The 19,090-nt window shown below is 50.9% G+C and overlaps 1 long non-coding RNA gene across 1 annotated transcript in view; it reads right to left on the bottom strand.

Annotated features, from left to right (window-relative positions):
* The window catches only part of LOC137647246 (uncharacterized), a 41,368-nt gene extending 27,281 nt beyond the window's left edge, over positions 1-14,087 (bottom strand). Inside the window, exons 1-2 of the long non-coding RNA XR_011045547.1 lie at positions 13,962-14,087; positions 11,817-11,875 (exon numbers count right to left, since the gene is read on the bottom strand). This is a non-coding gene — a long non-coding RNA (uncharacterized lncRNA). The remainder of the gene's footprint in view (positions 1-11,816; positions 11,876-13,961) is intronic.
* Positions 14,088-19,090: the final 5,003 nt, after the last annotated feature.

Here is a 19,090-nt window from a genome sequence, read left to right as displayed (position 1 = left end):
TTAACCTTAGGTGCGTGGAACATCCACACCCTCCAAGACGTGACGAACACCAACCGCCCGGAACGACGTACAGCCCTCGTCTGCAAGGAACTAGCCCGCTTCATTGTTGATGTGGCGGCTCTTAGCGAGACCAGATTACCCGAAGAGGGCAACATCAGGGAAGCTGGAACAGGCTACACCATCTTCTGGAAAGGCAAGGCCCTAGAGGAGCCTCGCATCCACGGTGTCGGCTTCGCCATCCGTTCCCAGCTAGTGCAGCAGCACAACCTCGCTCCCAAGGCCATCAGTGAGCGCCTGATGACTGTCCGCATCCCCATCACGCGGGACAGACATCTCACCCTGATCTCTGTCTACGCCCTGACAATGACCTCAACCGATGATAACAAAGCTGCCTTCTACACCCAGCTCGACCGCACCATCCAGGCAGTGCCCGCCAATGACAAGCTCGTTGTGCTTGGCGACTTTAATGCCCGAGTAGGCAAAGACCATCGCCTGTGGGAGGGAATCATCGGCCGCCATGGCATTGGAAATTGCAACGCCAATGGCCAACTCCTACTGGGTCTGTGTGCAGAACACCAACTTGTGGTAACCAACACCATCTTCCAGTTACCAAAGCGACAAAAGACCACATGGAGACACCCACGGTCTAAACACTGGCACACCCTGGACTACGTCCTGACCAGAGCCAGAGACCGAGGAGACGTCCCCATCACCCGATCCATGCCTGGAGCGGACGACTGCTGGACGGACCACAGACTCCTCATCTTCCGACTCTCCGTGACGACCCTACGACCACCCAGAAGGGCACCTGACAGCGTACCACACCAACGCTTTGATTGTAGTAAGCTCCGCAACCCACAGGTGGCACAGAACTACAAGGAGGCCTGCGAACAATACCTCGCAGACCCTGTGGGTCAGGCCACTGTCGAGCACCACTGGACCACCCTCAGAAACGCCATGGCCCGTGCCGCGGAGGAAACACTAGGCTTCACCACCAAGAAATGGCAGGATTGGTTTGATGAGAATGATGCTACCATCTCTCTTCTCATTGAAACCAAACGACAAGCACGCCTGACTTTGGAAAACCAACCAACAGCAGCTAACAAATGTGCTCACAAGGTGGCTGAAGCTGGTAGCCAAAGAGGTATCCGTGAAGCCCAGAACACCTGGTGGCAAAGAAAAGCTGCAGAAATACAGAGTTTCGCTGACCAACGTCACCTGCACAGCTTCTATGCAGCAACAAAAGAAATATTCGGTCCCACACGGTCATCAGTGGGCAGCCTGAAGGACGCGGATGGGGCCACGACCATCACCGACAGCGAGGGCATCCTGGCCAGGTGGAGGTCTCACTTTGAGAACCTCCTCAATGACCAAGCAGACACCCCAGACGATCTCCTGCGAATGACCCCGCAGCATCCCGTCCGTCACTGGATGGCACTACCACCCTCCATCCATGACTTCAACAAGGCCCTGCAGCGCATGAAGCCCGGCAAAGCCCCAGGGCCAGACAACATCCCGTTGGAGCTCCTCACTCACGGTGGCCCCGGCTTGAGGAACCGTTTGATGCTCCTTATACTGAAAATATGGGAGACCAAGACCCCCCCCAGTGACTTCCGCGATGCAAACATCACTACCATCTTCAAGAAGGGAGACAGGGAGAACTGTAACAACTACCGGGGAATATCACTACTAAGCATCGCGAGTAAGATTTTCGCTCGGATTCTCCTTGACCGCCTCCTTATTCTCGCAGAAGACGTCCTGCCAGAGTCCCAGTGCGGCTTTCGACCTTCCCGCGGGACCATAGACATGATCTTCTGTGCGCGACAACTACAAGAGAAGAGCCTCGAACAACAACAGCCCATAATGTTCATCTTCTGGGATTTGAAAAAGGCCTTCGACAAAGTACCTCGACCTGCCATGTGGGCCGTCCTCAAAAGATATGGCTGCCCACCCGATTTTGTCAAGCTGGTGCGTGCCCTCCATGACGGAATGGTTGGGAGAGTCTGCCACCAGAACTCTCTTTCAGACCCATTCCCCATCAACGGCGGCCTGAAGCAGGGCTGTGTTCTGGCCCCGACGTGTTTCTCGCTATACACCGCAGCAATGCTCAACGAGATTCCCCCAGACACACCCTCAGTCGTCCTACGTTTCTGCATGGATGGAGGCGCTTTCAACCTCGCTAGACTCCGCGCCAGAACCAAGACCACCTTGTGTGCAGTGCGAGAACTGCAGTATGCTGACGACAATGCCACCCTAGGTCAGACGGCAGAGGACCTGCAGTCGTTAGCTGATGCATACAACTCTGCCTACGAACGTTTTGGGATGCAAGTCAACTCAGATAAAACCAAGACCCTCGTCCAACATCCACCAGGACTGATGCTCCCCAACTTCAATACCACAGTGAATGACCAACCGTTAGAACAGGTGGACCAGTTCTCCTACCTAGGGAGCATCCTAACATCAGCTCCCACAAGCAAAAAGGACGTGGAGAACAGGATCAGGGCAGCCCACTCCGCCTTTGGCCGACTCAACCGCCGCGTATTTAACAACCACGCACTGACAATGACCACCAAAATAATGGTGTTCAGGGAAGTAGTCCTCTCCACGCTCCTGTATGTATGTGAAACATGGACGCTATATAGAAACGATCTTAAAAACCTAGAACGCTTCCAACAAATGAAACTTAGGCAGATCTTGAAAATCCCCTGGGAGAGCCACACCACCAACATTGAAGTCTTAGAACGTGCCTCGCTGACCAGCGTGGAGGCCACCATCATCCACCACCGCCTCCGCTGGATAGGACACGTGCATAGGATGGATCCATCTAGGCTCCCAAAGAAAATATTCTACGGAGAACTGACCCAGGGCACCAGACCACGAGGAGCCCCGAAAATGCGCTATAAAGATCAACTAAAGCGCACCCTGGCTCTAACTGACATCGATCCTTCCTCATGGGAAGAAACAGCCAGGGACAGGAAAACCTGGAGGAGTACAGTACACCATGGCACTGTGGACTTCGAGGAGAGGAGGAGACAAAATGAGGAGGCTAGGAGGAGAAGAAGGAGAGAGCGATTAGAACAGCCCCGCCCACCACCTACCCTCCCTTGTGAACACTGTCCGCGACTCTTCCACCACAGACTAGGACTTAACAGCCACATCAGGCATAAGCACCCACCCTATAGATAGGAGGCTGATGGCTAACGACAGAACCCAATACTCGGACACGAGTGGGCGCCGACGACGACGACCTCTAGGGAAAGGAATGTTAACTGCCTGCACAGTATCTTGTGTGGTACACTTTGGGTAGTACCAACATTTGCGATGTTCCTTCAGCCCTCGGATATTTTGCTCTCCTCCGACTTTTCATCAATTTTCACTGACTTTCCTAATTTTTTAGCTTCTTCGGCTTTGTTTACTTTAGATTTTTCCTACGTTGAAAGACCAACCCTTTGGGCTACCCCTATTGCAGTAGATGACAGTAATTTATAACAGTAATTGACAACATTGCCTTTATACAGTACTACTCCCGATATAAAGGTCCTCAACTTAAAAACATTCGGAGATGCAAACACAATTCCAGCTGAAATCACAAATTTCAGATATTGTATCAAAAGTTAATAATGAAATACAGTAATAAAACAAGTCTATAATTTAATGCATTAAGCAAGACAACATTTGCAATATGAAGTGGGACTAATTGTTGACTTTTAAAAAAAGGAGGTGAAAATCCTAGGCATGTGAGTTAGGTGAAGCCTGACCCTATGCCAGAATTTAACAAAGTTCTACTTGACAAACAGCTTCTTGGAACCTATTAAGTTCATAAGTTGAGGACTTCCTTAAGGAGAGATTTATCACCCAACTATCTGCTCAGTTTTCTTAACTTTGTTTACTCTAGTTTTACTGTACCTCACTTAAAGAACAAATCCTACGGGCCTGTCTGATTTAAGTGACAGTAATTTATGACAAAACAATAGTAATTACTGTACGGTGTTGACATTTTGTACGCTCGTTAAGGGTCATTGCTAATCCAGACTGTCATATCATTGGAAGGGGTGCCCTTTCATATCTTTGCGGCTTTTGGAATAACCAAAGTACTCTACTTGATTAATAGTCACCTCAAGGAGACCACAAAGAGTACATTAGAAAAAATGAAAGGTTTTCACAAAAAAACCCACACCTTGATAGGGTCGGTAATGTTTTGCCATACATTGCTTTCATATGTTGTCTGATGATTTTATCTTTTTTTTTTTTTTTTTTTTTTTTTAAACATTTGATGTACCTGTGTAGGTATTTTATGAACTTACTGGACAACAATTAGAATAAACTTTTGGAGTTATTCTATGATGTTAGTTTTAATAATGAAGCACTAAAACTTTCTTCAGTAAATATGGGTAAGCAATAACAGAAATTGTCTTTTCATGGAGGTCTGAATACATCAAATATTTATCATAATTGTCATCTGTTTAAAATAGTGTGGATATTTCAATAATCCTACAGGAGAAATGGAAAGCTCTGAGAATGTGGAACAGGATAAACCTTTATGCTTTTACAATTAAGGGTATAAACTGTCAATGCATGAAACCGATTTGAAGACATTGCATGTTCAAAGTGCATTGGTATGCAAGCATAAACAGTTATGGGTTATTGGTTAAAAGTAACATTGCATGACCATCTTTGCATAAGGCTATATGATTTTATGACAAGCAGAGCATTTTAATATGTTTAATGTTACCTAATTTATATATTTGTTGTCAAATTTTAAATTTATGAAGATATTTATAATTTAACTAGGTACACACAAGGTTCAAGGTTTCTTTGAATATTGTAAGTGTTATTTGTTCCAACATGGAGTACTTACCTCGAACTACTTTCTTAGGAGTATCTGGTATTCTCCTCCCAATCGACCAGAATTTTGTGTAGTTTCCCTTATCTTCGGTTTCCCTAATGGGGTCCCTCTTTGGCGGATGGATACTCGCCCTGAGGCGACCCGGGTCAGCGTGCGAGAGCAAGGAGCTAGGTCTCGGTCGCCAGTAAGCTTCTGTTCGCGACGTAGTTCACATCTCGTTCTCTCACATCCCATCCGACCCTTAGTATTACCACGTGGTTACCGCGTGTTACCACGTGGTTACCGCGTGTTACCACGTGGTTACCGCGTGTTACCACGTGGTTACCGCGTGTTACCACGTGGTTACCGCGTGTTAAACCCATTCCCTTTTACCCTTTCATTCACCTCCTTTCCCAGTGTTCTTGTGTTGCTTGGTGTTTTATTGCTTCCTTATGGAATCTCAACGCCGTTGCCCTGGGCCTAAGGCCGGTAAGTCTTGTGGTGCGTGGCTGTCGAAGCCAAAGGTAGACCCACATTCGTTGTGCTCCTTGTGCAGGGGTAGTGTTGTTCCCCGTCTTCCACATGTCCAGAGTGCGCGACCTGGCCAGAGATCCAGTGGGCCTTGTACGCCACCAAGAAGAAGAAGGCGCCGAAGAAGTCCCCTAAGAAGGCTAGCGCCGCATCACCTTTGTCGTCACCTGCCGCTCCGTCGGAGAGAGGTTTCCTGTCACCTTCCCCTACCCAGAGTAGGGGACGAGGTAAGTCCGTTGGGGGGAAGTGGCCCATTGCCGCGCCCCATGAGTCCGACGTAACTGATGTGGGGACTGTTGTTGCTTCGCAGGCGTGTGGGGGGCCTGCTGGGGGGGGGGGGGGGGCGGGAGTATGTTCGGGAGACGAGGTTCTGGTGCCCGCAGGACCCGTCTCGACTGAAGACCCGGTGTGGGGGAAGGCTGGATCGGCTCCTTCCCCTGCATCGTGGCAGTGCATTTCAGGTACTTCAGCGCCCGGGGGAGAGGTAGACAAAGAGAGGCAGCCTACAGGTTCGTTGGACCCCGATTCCATCGTCTGGACGGCACCTAGGACGCCCTTCAGATCACCAATGCGCCAAGAAGAGGAGTTTGATGGTTGGTTCGCGTCTAGGAGGGCGCTGTCGACTCCCTCGGCGCCGTCGTCGACGCTCCTGCCTGACTTCATGCAGCCCTTCACGCCGGTGGAACAACGCCAAGACCTTACATCATTGTCGGAGGACTCAGCTAGCTCTTCTTCCGTCTCTTCCTCCTCTTCCTCATCGTCGTCGTCCGACTCATCGTCTTCAGAGGACTCCGACCCTCGGGAGGCGAGAAGGAGACGGAAGAGGTCTCGTAGGAGGAAGTCTCGCTCCCGTTCAGGCCCTTCCAGGAAACGATCGAAGACCTCCAAGAGGAAGAGCAAGAAGAGGCGCTCGTCCGGAGACAAGTGGACTCGAGTATCTTTCCCCCATAGCGGGTCGATCAGGGCCTCCGCCGCTCCAGTGTCTGCCGTGTTGGCCTCTGGAGCCGCCCCTGCGCCCTTGCCACGTGTGTTGTCCGCTCGATCTGCCCGTCGATCGAAGCCGCCGACGCACGTCGATTTCGCCATGCCATTACCCACTAAGTCACCGGCTCCATCCGCCCAGCGGAGAGAGCCGCTGTTTCGGCCCGGTATCATGGCCTGCATCCCCGGTGCCACGGCAGCTCTGACAAAGCGCCCTGGCCAACCGGTGGTTCACCGTGGGCCCCATGCCCCACGGATCTCCCCGGGAGGAGGAAGACCCATGACGGCTACCTCCGGCTCGGCAGATCCACCCGTGGCGGAAGTATCCGCGCCATTGGATCGGCCGGAAGGAGAGGACGTAGCCTCTCACACGGATCCATCTATGCTTGTCGATGCACCCAACACGGAGGACCAGGTGGTGGAAGGCTTGATGGATGTCGGAGAGTGTTCAGCGGACGAGGTGGCGTCCTATAGTAAAGTCCTGGCCCTAATTAGACGCCATCACCGGCTAGATGATCCAAAGCCGTCGACAGAGCAAGCTTGGCTCTCGGGTTTGGGAAGGATGGTGGATAACCCCGTCCAACAGAAGCCATCACTGACCCTCCCGTTGGCTCCGGACGTAAAGTTGGGGATGGAGCACATAGACAGGTACGTTGCAGGGCAGGTGAACTCACTCAGAGCCTAAGGGTCCTTCAAGCTACTGCCGGGGCTAAGGACCCAGAAAAGGTTTTACGTTTCTGACAGACGGCACTCGGGACCCCGCACAGTGGAAGCGGTGATATCCACCCTCAACCAGGGCAGCTCAGAAGACAGGACCTCCTCTGACCAAGTGTGCTTTTCGCCAGCTGAGGCTTCTATGATGGAAGACACGGCACAGGATATCGTGAACGTGACATCGTGGTTAGACTGGTGGGCATGCACCTTGGTTGGTTTTCAGCTATCCCACGATCTGACGGTACCCGAAAACCAGACTCTGCTCCAAGAACTGATCCACTCAGGGGGGAATTCTATGAAGTTCCTCACCTTCCAGTCCCTCACACAGACAGCGAACTGGATCTTGCGTAGGAGAGACACGGTCCTCAACAGGTTGATCCGTAAGCTCCCCGAACGAGAAGCAAAGTGTCTAAGGAACTTGCCGGTGTGGGGTGACTCCGTCTTCCCCCTGAAAGCAGTGGAAGAAGCTATGGAGAGGGTCAGGAAACTCAAGGAGACAGGGGATCCCAGACCCCCTATAGTAAGACGTCCCACTCATAGAAGGGTTGCGCCGGATGGCCCCTACAGTTCTACAGCACAGACTAGAAGAGACTCCCCTTCTTCGTCCTGGCGTCAAGCGTCGCACTCCCCCCCCCCTAAGTACTACTCCTCAGGCCTCCTTTAGACCGAATTACTCCGGCTCAAGGAGAGGCTGTTCTAGCCACGCCTCCAGGAGGAAGTAGGAAGAGAGGCCCCCTACTCCAGCCGAAGCCTCAGGTAGGGGGATACCTCAAACGTTTTTGCCAAGCATGGCGGGACAACGGGGCGGATCCGTGGTCCGTGGCAGTCCTGAGGGAAGGATACAGAGTTCCCTTCCTGGCGGAGCCGCCCCCTCTGATCCCCGATCAACGAGCAGAATGGCTGGCACCCAAGGACCCCTTGAAGAAGGCAGCCCTACAAGAGGAGGTGTCAGCCATGCTGAACAAGGGAGCGCTAGAACTAGTCAAAGACTCGTCCCCGGGGTTCTACAGCAGGCTCTTCCTGGTGGAGAAGGCGACAGGGTTGGAGGCCGGTCATCGACCTCTCGGCCCTCAACAAGTTCATAAGCAAGACGGACTTCAAGATGGACACACCGAAGTCAGTGCTGGCAGCCTTGAGGGAAGGGGATTTCATGATGTCCCTGGACCTCAAGGATGGATACTTTCAGATACCTGTCCACCCCTCCAGCAGGAAGTTCCTCAGGGTGAAGTGGGGTTCCCAGTCTCTGCCATTCACAACCCTATGCTTTGGCCTGTTGACAGCCCCGCAGGTCTTCATGAGGGTCTTTACCACAGTGTCAGCTTGAGCACACGAGCAGGGGATCTGCCTGATCTGCTACCTAGATGACTGGTTGCTGCTTTCAGCCTCAGAGGCAGCACTGAAGGAGCAAGGCGCGAAACTGTTACGGTTCTGCAGGGACTTGGGGATCACCATCAATATGGAAAAAAAATCACAGTTGGTCCCCTCCACCAGGATGACATACCTGGGGATGGTCCTGGACTCCAAGTTGAGAAAAGCCTTCCCCCTCCACAGAGGGGCTCAAGAAACTAGATCAAGTACTCCTTCCCTTCCTATCAGACATACAAAGGAGGGCCAAGGACTGGCAGAGACTAGTGGTCCACCTGGTATCATTGGAGAAGTTGGTCCCTCGGGGAAGATTCAAACTAAGAACAGTTCAGTGGAACCTGAAGGAACTCTGGTCCCCGGGAGAATCTCCGCACAAGACGATCGACGTATCACCGGAGACAAAAGACACACTGAAGTGGTGCTTCGACAGGTCGAACATCCTGAAGGGGATGCCATTCGCGACCTCCCCTCCAGAGATGTTGCTCTTCACAGACGCGTAGAAGGAGGGGTGGGGAGCCCATCTCCTCAACAGCAAGAGGGAAATGGTCCCCGGAGGAGAGGGCCTTACACAAAAACATATTCGAGCTGTTAGCGGTCCAGAGAGCATGCATAAAGTTCGTTCATTATCTCCGAGGGAACACAGTGGCGCTCATGTGCGACAACGCCACCGTGGTAGCCTATGTGAAGAAACAAGGAGGACTAAAATCAAGGGAGTTGTGCGACCTCACAGCAAGGATCCTGAAATGGGCCGAGAAAGAGCACATCGAGTTAATGGCTAGATTCATTCCAGGGAAGAAGAACGTCTTAGCCGACGGCCTCAGCAGGGTAGGTTAAGTAGTAGGGTCAGAATGGTCCCTACTCCCGAAGGTGGCCCAGACAGTCCTCCACAAGTGGGGGTCGCCGGTGATAGACCTGTTCGCCACGAGGCTCAACGCCCAGCTCCCCGTGTTCTGTTCTCCAGAGCCCGACCCAGCAGCAGCATTCGAGGACGCCTTCCAGCACCCATGGGACGGACTCGACGCGTACGCCTTCCCACCCTTTGGGACCCTCAGACAGGTCCTCAACAGAGTCAGACAGTCAAAGAACTTGCAGATGACTTTGGTAGTTCCCTGGTGGCCGGAGAGAGAGTGGTTTGCAGACCTAAAGGAGTTAGCGGTCCTCCCGCCGTGGCCGCTGCCGGACAGAGAAGACCTTCTCCGTCAGCCCCACTTCAGGAAGTTCCACTAAAACCCTCGGTCCCTCCGGCTACACGCGTGGAGGTTATTGAGCGTCTGCTGAGGAAGGATAGATACTTGTCGAAGAACGCCACGAGGATGACTGGTTATCTGAGGAGATCCTTGGTCATGGTCTACCAGGTGAAATGGGCCACATTCACAAAGTGGTGTACTTCCCAGAACCTGAGACCGTTGGACGCATCTATTCACAAGGTAGCAGACTTCCTGGTTCACCTGAGAGACGACCTAGGGGTGTCTATCCCAGCTATCAAGGGAGTTCAAGCCGCGCTGGGCCAAGTCTTCCTCCTCAAAGGACTCAACCTAGGAGCCTATCGGCAAATCTCTATGCTCATAAGGAGTTTTGAGCAGTCATGTTCTCCCCGCGCCTCTAGAGTACCGCAATGGGACGTAGCCAGAGTCCTTAAGGTCCTATCTAAGCCACCCTTCGAACCGCTCAGGAATGTTCATGATAAGGACCTTACCCTTAAAACGGTCTTCCTCCTAGCCTGGGCCTCCGCTAAACGAGTCGGTGAGCTCCACGGGTTGTCATACGAGGTCTCACACTCGAAGGGTTGGAAAGACCTAAGTTTTAAGTTTCTAACGGACTTTGTAGCCTAGACTCAAAATTCTGCTTCCTGAGACTCCAAGTTCCAGGGCTTTTCAGTCCCTGCAATCCCACGTTCGGACAATCCCGAAGACTTGTCGTTGTGCCCGGTCAGATCAGTCAGAAAATACCTTGAAAGGACAGCCAGGCTTCGGCCGGGGATCAAGAGCCTGTTTGTTTCCTTGGGTCGGGTAAAGAAGGCGGTGTCCAAGAACACCATCTCTTTCTGGCCCCGGCAAGTCATAAAGAGGGCTTATGAGAATGACGGTCCACGGTGCCGGGCAAACCGCGCCCCCATGACATTAGAGGTCTAAGCACGTCTTTGGCCTTCGACAAGAACATGGCAATGGGCCATTTTCTGAGAGCAAGGTACGTGGTCCAGACAGTCTACCTTTACGGCCCATTACCTGAAAGACTGTACAAGGAAGTCTCTGGACTCCTTCTCCATCGGCCCAGTCATTTCCACGCTCCAACAGGTTTAAGGTTGAAGCCCCCAGAGATGCCCATGGGAAGTAATTCAAAGCGACACAAGTTCCTCCTTACTACCCCCTTTCCTGCTTCCCCTCTGTTCCCTTTCCTTTTCCTCTGCCCATGTTTGAGTTGATCGTTGGAGACGCCCATGTTCGGATGTTTTTCATAGAGGTGAGTTACATAGGCATTAGAAGTTTTTTGCCTAGTTCTCCCCGAGTCTCCTACCCTGTTTTTGTTGTCAGCTAGAACCTAGCCTCCTATCTAGGTTCAATCGAATGTTATCTATCGGGTCTCCCAGCCTGTAAGTTCACCCCCACCTCCTAAAGTATAAGTCTCCTAAGAAAGTAGTTCGAGGTAAGTACTCCGTGCTGGAACAAATCACAAATTTTAAGTAATTTGTATTTTTCCTAACAGTACTTACCTCGAACTACTTTCGGGTTATTGCCCGTCCAGCCTTCCCCGATTGTCTTAAAGGATTTCGAAATTATGGTTATCAAAAGCTTACTGGCGACCGAGGCCTAGCTCCTTGCTCTCGCACGCTGACCCGGGTCACCTCAGGGCGAGTATCCATCCGCCACAGAGGGACCCCACTAAGGAAAACGAAGATGGGGCTACAAAAAATTCTGGTCGGTTGGCAGGAGAATCCTAGATACAGTACTCTTAAGAAAGTAGTTCGAGGTAAGTACTGTTAGGAAAAATACAAATTACTTAAAATTTGTGATTGTATAATTTTGCTTTGTTTTCTATTCATAGCAAACTGAAATTGAAAAAGAGGAAATAAGCACAATATCAAACTATCAGGTTCAGTTTTTTGTTAATTTCAAAAGAATTTCAGGTTGTTTTACGATCTTGGAGATTATGTTTGAAAAAATTACATATACACATCAATTCTCAATACAGTATAGGTGATATACCAGAGAGTTACCAGTTGAAGAAAAGATGATCATGAAGGGTTTATGTGTACAATATACAACAATCAAATGTGTACAGTATATTCAAACTTTTCTGCATTGTAGAAAAACAGTATATTTGTTTCATCATCACAGCACAATATTAATCGATGCGCAATATAATGGGGAATTACATATGATATTTGAAATAAAAAACTGACCTTTTTCACATACAAGAGAAGTAGTCTGCACAAACGACTCTGTCCCCTTCACCCGCAAACTGTGGAATAAGGTCCTCGTTACTGAAAATTTTGGAAAACTTTCCGTACCTAGTTTGAGTAATAGAAAATTATCTTTTAGCCAGGATCAGGGATCTTATGATATTCAACCGAGTATTTTTTTTTTTGAAGTGATCATGACCCTCTTCCAAAGAGAATGACACTGCACATGGTAATGTATGATTACTGTAGGTGAGGAACTTTGGTTTCAAAGGTAATGGTGACTTATGAAGAAGATTAATTCAGAGTGTTCCAGTAATGTTTCTTTTGAGACTCCTGTATAAACGCCGGCCCACATGTCACAAATTCATAAATATAGACCCTAAAGATGTAACTGCATTAATGATGACTTTGAAAAATTGAATTGTGAAGATGGCTTGTACTGAGCAAGTTACATCCTATTGAAGAGTTGTTAAGAGACCTAGTTACTCAGAGAGAAAGCTTGAGCGTGTGTGCAGCTTCTGGGACACTGTCAAGAATCTTACATTGCACCTCTGCAACTCATTAGTACCCTTATATCTTTAAACCTTTGATAGAAAAAAAAATTTAAAATAGTTGTGCAGAATAGAAGACGAAAATTGGAAATAAATAAGTTTCCATTAAAAGTGTAATTATTACACAATTTGGATTATGGTACACTTAAGAAGTAAATTGTTTCCCAATTTATAAGATCTACGAAAATGGTACTACATTTCAAGGTTCTCATATAACAATTATCATTATCCCTATTCTGTTATAAGCCCTAGCTATCATTTGGCTAACCCCCCCCCCCAAAGAAAATGAATGGCCTCTTGAACCCCATCGCTATATGGGCCAAATTTATAAATTGAAATTTTTTCTAATTTATAAGCTCCCTATGGAATTAAGAGATCCAAGGTGAACTAACTGGGATTTTTGAAAATATTTTCAATATACAGTACTCAAAGCAGTACAGTATTTTAACAGCTCTACAGATATTTTAGTTAAGAATAGTGAGGTATAGTAATAATATGACTATTTTAATACATGAAAGATTACTTTTAGTTTATCTCTCAGTGATGGAAAGCAAAATATAACAATGGTAACTAAAGTGTTTTTGATGGTGTCCTTATAATCTGAATAATATGAGTTAAAAGGACACTCATGAATGACAAAGTCAAAGGAGAGGACAATTTCCTAGACCTTGATCATACCCAAGCTCAAGTCACCTCTCCATCCAAGCTAGGACCAGGAAAGGCCAGACAATGGCTGCTGACGACTCAGAAGTTAGACCTATTGGCTCCCCAAACCCCCCACCCCATCCCTAGCTCACAAGGATGGGGAGGTTGCAGACACTACTAGAAACTATCAAACTTCAGTTTGTCTCGAACTTCCGTCCAACAGATTGCAAGGCAGGGGATTTTTTTCCATGAGTAGGCCTAGGTATACAGATGAACCTCTAAACTAAATTGTTTTTTAATGAGGCGCATTTGCATCGACTCGCAGCAGGGCCCTTTTAGCTCAGAAAAAAGTTTCCCGCTACCCGATTGGTTACAATTATCTTGTCCAACCAATCAGCGATCAGGAAACGTTTCCGAGCTAAAAGGGCCCCGCTGCGAGTCGGTGCAAATCTGCCTCGCTAAGAAGAATTGACCATAGAACATGTTTCTTCCTATATCCTTCATCATATATTCATTGTGCCGTAATTCTCTATGATAAAGTACGTTAATCGAAATAAACCACTACTCTTATTTAGATGTATCAACAACTGAGAACATTGTTTTTCAACTAAGTCAATTCCTTTCTCTTCAGTTTAAACAGTATTTACGATCAGCTGTTTTGCCATCAGATGATGCAAGATTTGTGTAGAAACACATCAAATGCGATAATTCATTTGGGTTAATTTCACTAATTAAAAGACTATAAGACAAAAATGAATGCTCTAAAAAATTAACCTCAGAGAGAGAGAGATTTGGGTTAATTTTAATAATTGGGAGGCTAAAAGAAAAAATACGAATGCTCTAAATCATTAATTTCGAGAGAGAGAGAGAGAGAGAGAGAGAGAGAGAGAGAGAGAGAGAGAGAGAGAGAGAGAGAGAGAGAGAGAGAGAGAGAGAGTAATTTTCTTACCTTAACAGGGGACTATTCAGCCTTATTTCTTCATCAATACAGTACGTGTTTGCTGGAGATATAAATCGACAATTCTAAGGCTGATATTAGAGCCAACATGGCTCCCTTACATGCATCCCCAGACCTGAAAGAAGAAAAATAGTTTATAAGATAAAATTTTATCCGAAATTAAGTTTCTGAAGTCACTTTACGCGGAAACCTTTAGAAGTATAGAAAAAAATATAAATAACGTAGATTTTCATTTTCAACACAACTTCTATTTGCTAAACCCTCATTGTTCCGACACGAATACTTTACCTCGAATTACCTCTTCGGAGGGTCCTTGATCCTCTCTCAAACTCGACCAAGATTTCCCGCGCTACCCCCCTATCTCGCTCCCGATAGTTACTACCCCCGCCGCCAGGATAATTCCTTCGGCCCGGATTAGGGCAGGTCACTGTTTTTCCCGGGTCAGGACATCATTAAGTCCTTGGTCGTGAGATCCGAAGCATCTCACTCTCTCGCTTTAAATCTTTCGATCCTTTGGCGCGTTGTGTTCCCACGTGTTCCCAGTGTACGGACTTGTGTTTTTTCTGCGATAGTGCGTTTTCGCAAATTGTCCTCAGTCCGTTTCCCTTGTGTTATCCAGGGTTTTCTGTAACTCGTTCGTGTTGACCTTCGTGTGCGAACGATGGAGAACGTGCGTCGTTGTCTTGGTCCTAGAGCAGGAAAGTCGTGTGGGGCTTTCCTCTCTAAACCAGAGGTGGACCCGCATTCCCTTTGTTCCACGTGCAGGGGTAAAGTTTGTTCCTCCTCGGACACATGTTCCGAGTGCGTGAGTTGGGACGGAATTCAGTGGGTACGTTATGGTACTAAGAAAAAGAAGTCATCTAAGCGTTCCCCAAAGAAAGTGAATGGCGTGTCTTCCTTACAGTCGGTCAGTGATCGGTCCGACGAAGCCTCGGCCTCTCCGTCTCCTTCGCAGAGGAGTGGCCAGCAAGCCCCCAGTGTAATTGTGACCCATAGTGTCCTCCCAAGTGAACCCAGTGTGACGGAGGAACCAAGGGCTGGCCCCTCGGGAGTAAACGGAAGGGCCGCGAGTGTTTCGGGCGGATCGGGCCACGTGGCAGGGGAGCACGCTTCCTCGGAAGACCCGGTATGGGGCAGTGTGGCGTTCTCGGTCTCCCCCCCGCCCTCGTGGGCCGGTGCGTCGGGTTCCCCCCCGCCAGAAGAGAACCACTCGAGAATTCGTCGCCCGAGTAGCGACTCCTTCGGTTGGAAGTTACCGAAGACTCCAGGGAGGTCTCCGCTGAGGATGGACGTATCCCTGGGTCCATGGCCTTCTAGTAGGGACAGAGTGGTCTCAGTACCCTCGGTATCCACGGCAGTTCCCGAGGACTTTCTCCAGCACCCTGTCTCGGACGGTCGGCGGCGAAGGGCCTCCCCTGCGCATCACTCTAGCAGTCGTTACGGGAAGAACGTGGCACCCTCGGACTCTTCGGAAGAAGGCTCATCCTCCGAGGGAGAACGCAGGGAGAGACGGCACCGTAAGAGAGCGCGGACCGATAGCGATCGTTCTCGCTCTAGGTCGAGGTCGCGGCACAGTAGGAGGCGCCCACGCTCTCACTCCCGTAGGTACAAGAGGGAGGTCTCTCCCAGCGGCGGCGAATGGTTTTACGTGCCCCCAGGAGAGTCCAAGAAGCACCGCTCGCCAGACTCTCGGTCCAGTGATCGAGCCTCCAAGTTGTCACTGCCTACATACAACTTGGAACCGCTCGACCGGCCACGCAAGAAGGACCTCACTCTCAGGCACAAGTCCTCGAGGCCTTCGGTTCACCCCACCCGTCGGGAGGAAGCGCGCTTCCGAGAAGACAGCCCGACCGAACCAGCCCAACCGGGTCGGACGACGAGCGGGAAGGACCGGTTGCCGGGTTCGGGTCTTCCCACCGGGACCGTGTCCTCCGCGTCCAGAGCCTTGGCCCAGTCGAAAGGCCTCCCGGGGTCGGTGGCACCCGCCACACGGCGAGACCCGACCGTGTACGGTGCGCCCTACGGATGCGGGACGGCCTCCCTGGGACCTAGTAGGGAGAGGCCAGTCTACCTCCCAAGCACGGCTCCCCCCAGCCAAGCCGATACCTCGGTCGACGGAGGCGAGGTTTCCCCGTCGGAGGACTCCGCCTACAGAAGGGTGGTAGCCCGCATCAGGAGGACCCATGGGATTCCTGAACCCGAGGCGCCGAAGGTGAATACCTGGAGGTCGAGCCTCTTGAGGTACACACATCGAGACGTCCTTCCGAAGTCCTCTCTGGCCCTGCCCCTCGCCCCAGACCTAGTACTCGGCCAGGAGTACATAGATAACTTGGTGGCCAGCACTGCGGAGGCCCCCAGGTCCCAGAGTTCCTCCAAACTCCTCCAGGGTCTGAAACTACAGGCCAAAATTTATATCCCAGAAGGACGCCGCCCGGGCCCCTGTAGAGTGGACTCAGCCGTGGATGTCCTAGGACAAGGCGGCTCGGACGAAAGGGCCAGCTCAGCCCCTGTGTCCTTCTCGGCTTCTGAAGCAGGCATGATGGAGGAGATGTCGAGGGACATGATTAACGTCTCTTCATGGCTGGACTGGTGGGCCTCCACGTTAGTGAATGTACAGGCCTCCACAGACCCCGACGACCCGGAACAACAGAGTCTCCTGTCGGACATTATCACTTCCGGGGGGAAAGCGCTCAAATTTATGGCATACCAGGCTCTCTCCCTGACGGCCAACTGGGTCCTCCGGAAGAGGGACACAGTGCTTTCCAGGGTAGCAAGGAAAATCCCAGACAGACAGGCGCGAGTCATTCGCACCCTACCCCTAGGAGGAGAGTCCCTGTTTCCTTTGAAGGAATTGGAAGAACTGTTGGAGAAGGTGTCCAAGAGGAGAGAAGTCAACGTCCCTAAGCAATCATCCTCCAGACCTCCGTATAAGAGGTCAGTCTCGGATAGGACCGTGACCCCTCAAGCTGTTCCCAGCTCTTCAAGGAGGGACGCCCACTCCTCTTCCTGGTCATCATCTCCTCAGCCCTCCCGCAGGGGAACTACAACTTCTGCCAACTCCTTCAGGTCGGGTTACTCCGCCTCGAAGAGGGGCAGATCAGGCCGCCCCTCTAGGAGAAGGTAGAGGGAGAGGCCCCCTACTCCCGCCCAAGCCTCGGGTTGGGGGATGCCTCAGACCCCATTGGCAAGCATGGAAAACGTATGGGGCGGATGCTTGGACGGTGTCCGTCCTGAAAGAAGGCTACAGGATCCCCTTCATAGCGGACTCACCCCCTCTGATCCCAGCCACCCAAACAGAATGGTTAGCTCCCAGGGACCCGTTGAAAAGGGCTACCCTACAAAAAGAAGTTTCCTCCATGTTGGAAAAGGGAGCCATGGAAGAAGTCCTTCTCCCAGGGCCAGGCTTCTACAGCCGCCTGTTCCTGGTGGAGAAAGCAACGGGGGGGTGGAGACCGGTGATAGACCTGTCAGCCCTCAACAGGTTCGTCAAGAAGACGGACTTCAAGATGGACACCCCAAAATCCGTCCTGATGTCCTTGAGGGAGAAAGATTTTATGATGACGGTCGACCTCAAGGATGCGTACTTCCAAATTCCAGTCCACCCGTCGAGTCGGAAGTTCCTCCGGGTAAAATGGGGCTCCCAGATCCTGCAGTTCCGGACCCTCTGCTTCGGACTGTCGACGGCCCCTCAGGTGTTCACGAGGGTCTTCGCGACAGTCTCAGTATGGGCTCACGAACGAGGTATCCGCCTCATCAGGTACCTGGACGACTGGTTGCTCCTTTCCAGTTCAAAGGCCCTCTTGGAAGAACAAGGAAAGGACCTCCTCCGTTTCTGCAGGAGTCTGGGAGTCATTATCAACCTGGAAAAATCGAACCTAACGCCGTCCAACAAAATGGGGTACTTGGGGATGACGTTGGACACCGTGCAGGGGAAGGCCTTCCCCTCGGAAGACAGGATACAGAACCTCGTCAAGATCATTCAGCCGTTCCTGTCGGGGCTTCCCAGGAAAGCGAAAGACTGGCAGAGGCTGATAGGCCATCTGGTCTCATTAGAGAAGCTAGTTCCCCAAGGGAAGTTACGACTCAGACCCGTACAATGGAACCTCAAGGCTCTATGGTCCCAGACAGGCTCTCAGAAAACATCTATCCCAGTCCTTCCGCACACGGAAACAGCCTTGAAATGGTGGAGATGCCGGTCGAACTCCCTCAAGGGGATGCCCCTCGGGTCCTGTCCTCCCGAGTTTCTCCTGTTCACGGACGCCTCCAGCCTAGGGTGGGGAGCCCACCTGCGGGAGGAAACAGCAAGCGGGACCTGGTCAGAGACCGAAAAGCATCACCACATCAACGTCCTAGAGCTAAAAGCAGTACAAAAGGCATGTCTGCACTTTGCAAGTCGGTTGAAGGGAAACACCGTGGCCCTAATGTGCGACAACGCCACGGTGGTAGCCTACATCAAGAAACAAGGGGGCATGAAGTCGAAGGAACTGTGCGACCTCACTGTAGACATCTTGCACTGGGCGGACGAACACCAGGTAACACTGCTAGCAAGGTTCATCCCCGGGAAAAAGAACGTGCTAGCCGACGGCCTCAGCAGGGTAGGTCAGATAGTAGGGACGGAATGGTCCCTACAACCAGCGGTAGCCAGACTCATCCTTCAACGCTGGGGCTCCCCGGTGATAGACCTATTCGCAACAAAGCTCAACGCCAAGTTACCGGTTTATTGCTCCCCGGTACCAGACGAAGGAGCAGCCCTAGAAGACGCCTTCCAGCACAGGTGGGACAACCTGGACGTTTATGCCTTTCCCCCCTTCACGCTGCTAAGAAAAGTGCTCAACAGAGTAAGAACCGCCCAAAACCTAAAGATGACTTTGGTAGCGCCCTGGTGGCCGGAGAGAGAGTGGTTCGCGGATCTGAAAGACCTGGCAAGCCATCCGCCATGGCCTCTGCCCCCCAGGTCAGATCTACTGAGTCAACCGCACTTCCTCAGGTTCCACGACAACCCTCTCTCTCTTCGCCTTCACGCCTGGAGACTATCGAGCGACTCCTGAGGAAGGAGGGGTTCTCCTCCTCCACAGCTAAGAGGATGTCCCTATATCTAAGAAAATCCTCTACCGTAGTCT

This window comes from Palaemon carinicauda, chromosome 9 (assembly GCF_036898095.1).
Source record: "Palaemon carinicauda isolate YSFRI2023 chromosome 9, ASM3689809v2, whole genome shotgun sequence".
Classification (NCBI taxonomy): domain Eukaryota; kingdom Metazoa; phylum Arthropoda; class Malacostraca; order Decapoda; family Palaemonidae; genus Palaemon; species Palaemon carinicauda.
Note: the sequence above shows the minus strand (reverse complement) of the source record. Positions and strands in the feature narration are given on the sequence as shown.